Source organism: Triticum urartu, chromosome 6A (genome assembly GCF_056163025.1).
Source record: "Triticum urartu cultivar PI428250 chromosome 6A, HENAU_Tu73, whole genome shotgun sequence".
In the NCBI taxonomy this organism is placed as follows: domain Eukaryota; kingdom Viridiplantae; phylum Streptophyta; class Magnoliopsida; order Poales; family Poaceae; genus Triticum; species Triticum urartu.
In genome coordinates this window covers 294,967,477-294,973,462 of record NC_141878.1, presented here as the reverse complement: position 1 = coordinate 294,973,462, position 5,986 = coordinate 294,967,477, and the positions used below count along the sequence as shown (strand labels likewise).

At 53.7% G+C, this 5,986-nt stretch overlaps 1 pseudogene; it reads right to left on the bottom strand.

Moving 5' to 3' along the window:
• Window positions 1–781: 781 nt before the first annotated feature.
• On the bottom strand, window positions 782–1,881 carry LOC147965049 (uncharacterized; annotated as a pseudogene).
• Between the last annotated feature and the right edge of the window lie 4,105 nt (window positions 1,882–5,986).

The window sequence follows — 5,986 nt, the reverse complement described above, 5'->3', positions numbered from 1 at the left end:
CACCACCATCAGTCCCCGCTCGCTCGACCACGTCGGCCCGCGGCGGGGCGCCATCCGCCACCTCCACGACCTCCCAGTCGGGGATCACCACCTCAGCCCGGCTTCCACGGCCGCGCTCCCTCACCAACGACGGCTCAAAGACCGTCGCCGCCACCACCATGCCCTCCGGCATCTCGCGCCAGGCCGGCTCCGTGCCGGCTCGCGCCCATGCCGCCACCGCGTCGGTCCAACCATGGACCAATGCCGCCTCCAGCTCCGCCTCGGCCCGGTTCCTGTCCCGCCAGGCCAAGGCTTCGGCGTCGTTCATATCCAGGCCGAGGTCCGAGTAGGCCCGTCCCTCCACCTCGGCCTAGTCGGCGAGGTCAGACTGGCTCCTGCGGAACTGGGCCCCTTCGGCGGCCGCGGCTTCCGCCGCCGCCCTCGCCAGCGCGATTGGCGACTTGAAGAAGAAGACAGAATGAGCAGAAAAGAAACAAGACTATCTCAAGAAGAAAATCTGAGCGCAAACGAGAGATGAAGCTTACCCCGCCAAGACCGGGACCGGGGTTGGCCTCCCGTCCCTGCCGCCGCGCTTCCTCTTGGCCGGCCTCCCGGCCCCGGCCGGGTCCGCCGTGCGCTTCAGGGCCCGGGGTCGCAGCGCGACGCTGTCTTTCCCATGCAGGCGGCTCGGCGCCACCCCATGCGAGGACCCGGCTCCGCCCGCGTCGCCACCTCCCCCGCCCAACGCCACTACACCAACAACTGGCGTCAGCACCGACCGTTCTGTGCCGCGGTCAGTAGTTCAAGACACATGAAGAGAAACACGAGACTTACCCGCGCGACGCCCAGCGCCAGCGTCGGACTCGGCCTCCTCCTCCCCGCCATGAGCCGCGGGCTCCTCTGGCGCCACCGGCGTCACCTGCGATGGGGCCCGGGCGTAAGGATGCCGAATCGCGTTCAGAAGCACCCCCGTGTTCTGTCAGGACGGATGAGAAGGTGCACGGCAGCAAAGTAAGAAGGCCAGACACTCACCTGCGGCGCTGAGTTCGACTAGCTGTACGACGCCTTGCCGAACCGCCAGTCCTCCCCAAGGTTGGCCTTTGAGATGTCGTTCACGCCGCGTGCGATCTGCTCCACGGACAGCCGCGCCGACCCCATGCAGTTGGGGTCTTGAAGGCCGACCATTTCGCCGATGAGGCAGGAGCGCCCCTGAAGCGGAAGGACCCGGCACCTGATGAATGTGGCGAGGAGGTCGGTGCCGGTGAGCCCCTCCTGCGTCCTCGTCACCGTCACCTGCTCGCAGAGATTGACAATCTCCTGCGACGGGCGCCTGGGCAAGTAGCCCCAGTTCGTCTTCGCCCGCGGCGGTGCGATGGAGAAGGACGGAAGGTTGATGTGATCCGCACCAAGGTTGCGGACGTAGAAGGAGTTTTGCCACTTCTTGGCAGAATCCTCCAGCGGGATCTTGGGGAAATCTGCCACCGACCGCTTCGAAATGACAGCGGCACCGCAATCGGCGAACTCCCCGGCCGACGGGCCCTGCTGCTTCAAGGAGAAGAAGCGCGCCCAGAGGTTGATCGTAGGCTCGACCCCCAGGTACCCCTCGCAAATGGTGACGAAGCCGGAGAGCTAGACAATGGTGCGGGCGCCAAGATGATGCGGCTGGAGCCCGAAGAACTCCAAGAACGCGCGGAAGAAGGTGCTCGCCGGTAGCCCGAACCCGCGCTCGAACTGCGTGAGGAAGACCACACGCTCCTGCCCCTCGGGCCGAGGCCTCTGCTCGCCATGCGGCAGGCGGACGCCGACGTTCGTCTCCTGCGGTAGGCGCCTCGTCGCCCGGAGTTGGGTGATGTCCTCAGAGGTGACATTCGAACCCATCTAGGAGCCTGATGGCAGCGACATGATCGAAGGAAGAAGAAGGAAGATGGACGGCGAAGGAGTTCTGCTTGGAGCAGCGGGCGCCGCAGTGCGTCAGTTGCAAAGAGCGGAGCGAGAGCAAAGGGACAGGAGGGCACGAGCAATAATAATATCCGCCGCCCCCTTGCCCCCCAATTTATAACCCTCGGTTTGAACATGGGGAAGTGGGATCGTCTGCACGCGCCCGTTCCACTACCCCGCAATAAGTGCGCACGTACACGCGCAGTAACTGCCCGCGGAAGAGCAACCGGCCCCTGGACGCCACAATAAATCCGCGCGCTTGGGCCGAGGGCACGCGACGGTGGGCCCCAGCCCGTTGCCCGGTCCCGTCACGCGTGTGGCCGGTCAGGCCCCTCCGACTTCCGGGCACCACGTGGCGCCCGCACAAAGCCCGAGGGATTGCCCCAAGATTGGCGGACTTCTCGGTTCCTGCCACGGCCGGGATGCCACGATCTGGTTTCCGAGAAAATCAGCACACAATGGGTGTTGCCGGACTCGGCGCTCGCAGAATCCACCTTGCTTAAGGGGGAAACTGCGAAGGCCCACTCATCCGAAGATGGCGGACCTTCACAGCTTCGGGGACTACTGTCGGGGGGTGGACCCCGGGCAGGCAGCGGAACCTGGATCCTCTTCAAAAAACAACAGGGTTGGCACCGCCCCACAATACCGGCACACGCTTGGCCGGGTCGCTCGACCCGGCCAAGCCCCGCAAGCCGGCCAGACTAGCCGACTCGGCAAGACACATCGACTCGGCCCCAACAACTAGCAAAAGACAGCCGAACCTGGCACGATCAAAGCCTCCTCAACAAGCCAGCGCCACCTGTGGCGTGCTATGCAATCCAGCCGCGGGTCAACTCCCGTCCCATCCAGGCCGTATGATGGGGACGAGACTTCAATTCAACGGTGACCGAGGCAACAATGCCCCGCCCATGCCTCTAGTCAGCAGGTACGTGGCAACAGTGCCCCTCACCTACCCGCTGACCAGGGCCGGCGTGGCTACAGTGCCCCCGCCTTCACCGCTGACGACAGCAAGCGGCAACCTGACGGAGAGCACTGTACGCGACTCGACTCGGCCACGCCCTGACGATCGACAAGATGGTGCACAACCCCCTTAGGCATGCGGGGCCCGCACCTAGGGGAACCCGGCGAACCACAAGCCCTCAGCGGGACCCAGCCCTGGTTCCCGGACACCGACAATACAGACCCACCGACTTGTAACGTTACCATTGTACCCCCGGGGGTTGGACTATAAAACTGATACAGGCAAAGGTGTCCCGATGTTTCGATGAGATGGTGGCTATCGTTTTCTGTGGGAGTCGACCTTGACGATCCGACTACGAACGTGTGAGACGTCGCGCCTTAGCAATCGCTAAACCAACTTCCGAGGGGTTATTGACCACGCCGGAGCACGATCAACCTGACCACGAGGGCCTGTTTCCTGCGAGCAAACGAAGAACAAGCAAGAAGCTGAGATTGCAATCTGGATATTGCGAATATAAGATGAAAGCTTTATTGATCAAGGTGGGGTTCTGTGACGTCTTGGTCTGGTCGTTGGACACAAACGAAGTACGCGAAGTTGCAGCTATGGCGAACTTTTAATCTAAACAAAACCCAAGTCTAAACGACGCCCTAAGGGCTGTATATATGGAGGAAGAGAGGGGAATTTCGTGGCCCTTGAGGGTGGGGTCCGAAACCAACCCTAACTCTTGTTTCCCCACACATACGGACTCTAAAAATAGCCTATACTTAAGTATTTCGAAATTACATGGGCCTGGCCCATTAATAAGGTGACGCAGCACCTAGAATAGCCTATGGACGAATATTATGAAGTGGCATCTTGTATATTTCGTCCAAGGCTTCATGCACTCCTTATGGCGGCTTCAAAGTCCTGAAATCATCACTTGTAACTCCGTTCTTGATCCCCTTGCGCAGGCCATCAACTCCATTCGTGTTCTTGCTCCAATGTTCATCCTTCTCCAAGCTAGGACCTTCATTTGTAAGCAAAACAAATGTATCCAATTTAGGCAGCATCATAATCTCATGAACATTAGAATCATTACCAAGAAACGAAAGTACCTGGTAATTTAATTGGCGTGCGCGAGCTCTAGTAATTGGTCCAGTATATGTAACAGTAGGGGCTGTGGGTGTAACAATGGTATTGATGTCCTCATCATCCTCCCCTTCTTGAAATGAAGTCGTCCTCGACGGAAGCTCATCTTCCTCACCCAAATAAGGCTTCAAATCTGCAATGTTAAAAGTGGGACTAACCCCAAAATCTGCAGGTAGCTCAAGTTTATATGCATTATCATTTATTTTCTCTAAAACCTTAAAAGGACCATCAGCACGTGGCATTAGCTTTGATTTGCGCAGATTAGGAAATCTATCTTTACGCAAATGTAACCAAACAAGATCTCCAGGTGCAAACACAACATGTTTTCTACCCTTATCTCCAGCAAGTTTATATTTAGCATTCATACGCTCAATGTTTTCCTTAGTTAACTCATGCATTTTTAAAATCAATTCAGAACGTTCTTTAGCATCAAAATTAACCTTCTCCGAAGATGGAAGAGGCAACAAATCAATAGGTGCACGAGGTAGGAAACCATACACAATTTCAAAAGGGCACATCTTAGTAGTAGAATGCAATGAACGATTATAAGCAAATTCAATATGAGGCAAGCATTCTTCCCACATTTTCTTGTTATTCTTCAAAACAGCCCTAAGCATAGTAGACAATGTTCTATTGACTACTTCAGTTTGTCCATCAGTTTGGGGGTGACAAGTAGTACTAAAAAGCAGCTTAGTCCCCAACTTAGCCCATAAACATCTCCAAAAGTGGCTAAGAAATTTAGTATCACGATCTGAAACAATAGTATTTGGCACACCATGTAAGCGAATAATTTCACGAAAGAACAAATCAGCAACATTAACAGCATCATCACTTTTATGACATGGTATAAAGTGTGCCATTTTCGAGAACCTATCCACGACAACAAATATGCTATCCCTCCCCTTCTTTGTTCGAGGTAAACCTAAAACAAAGTCCATAGATATATCCTCCCAAGGAACACTAGGTACAGGCAAAGGCATATATAAACCATGAGGATTGAGTCGTGACTTAGCTCTTTGACAGGTAGTGCAGCGAGCAACAAAACGCTCAACATCCCGTCTCATCTTTGGCCAAAAGAAATGTGTAGCAAGTATATCCTCCGTCTTCTTGACGCCAAAGTGTCCCATTAATCCTCCTCCATGCGCCTCCTGCAATAACAAAAGACGAACGGAGCTAGCTGGAATGCATAGCTTGTTAGCACGAAACACAAATCCATCGTTAAGAACGAACTTGTTCCAAGTTCTCCCTTCCTTAGAATTCTGCAATACATCTTTAAATTCAGCATCATTAACATATTGATCCTTGATGGTCTCCAAACCAAATATTTTAAAGTCAAGTTGTGAAAGCATAGTATAACGACGAGACAAGGCATCAGCAATAACATTTTCTTTACCCTTCTTGTGTTTAATGACATAAGGGAAAGTCTCAATGAATTCAACCCATTTAGCATGTCTACGGTTCAGTTTTGCTTGACTTTTAATGTGTTTCAAAGATTCATGATCAGAATGTATAACAAATTCCTTGGGCCATAAATAATGTTGCCATGTTTCTAAGGTCCGAACAAGAGCATATAATTCTTTATCATAAGTAGAATAGTTCAGACTAGGCCCACTCAATTTTTCAGAAAAGTATGCAACAGGTTTTCCATCTTGTAATAACACACCTCCTAATCCAATTCCACTAGCATCACATTCAAGCTCAAAAGTCTTATTGAAATTAGGAAGTTGGAGTAAAGGAGCATGTGTTAACTTATCTTTCAATACCGTGAAGGCTTCTTCCTGTGCGGTACCCCAAACAAAAGGTACATCCTTCTTTGTAAGCTCGTTGAGAGGTGCAGCAATGGTGCTGAAATCTCTCACAAAACGCCTATAGAAACCAGCGAGGCCAAGGAAACTCCTCACTTGTGTGACCGTTTTGGGCTGCGGCCAACTCTCAATAGCTTCAATCTTGGCTTTATCAACTTCAATTCCCTGTGGAGTA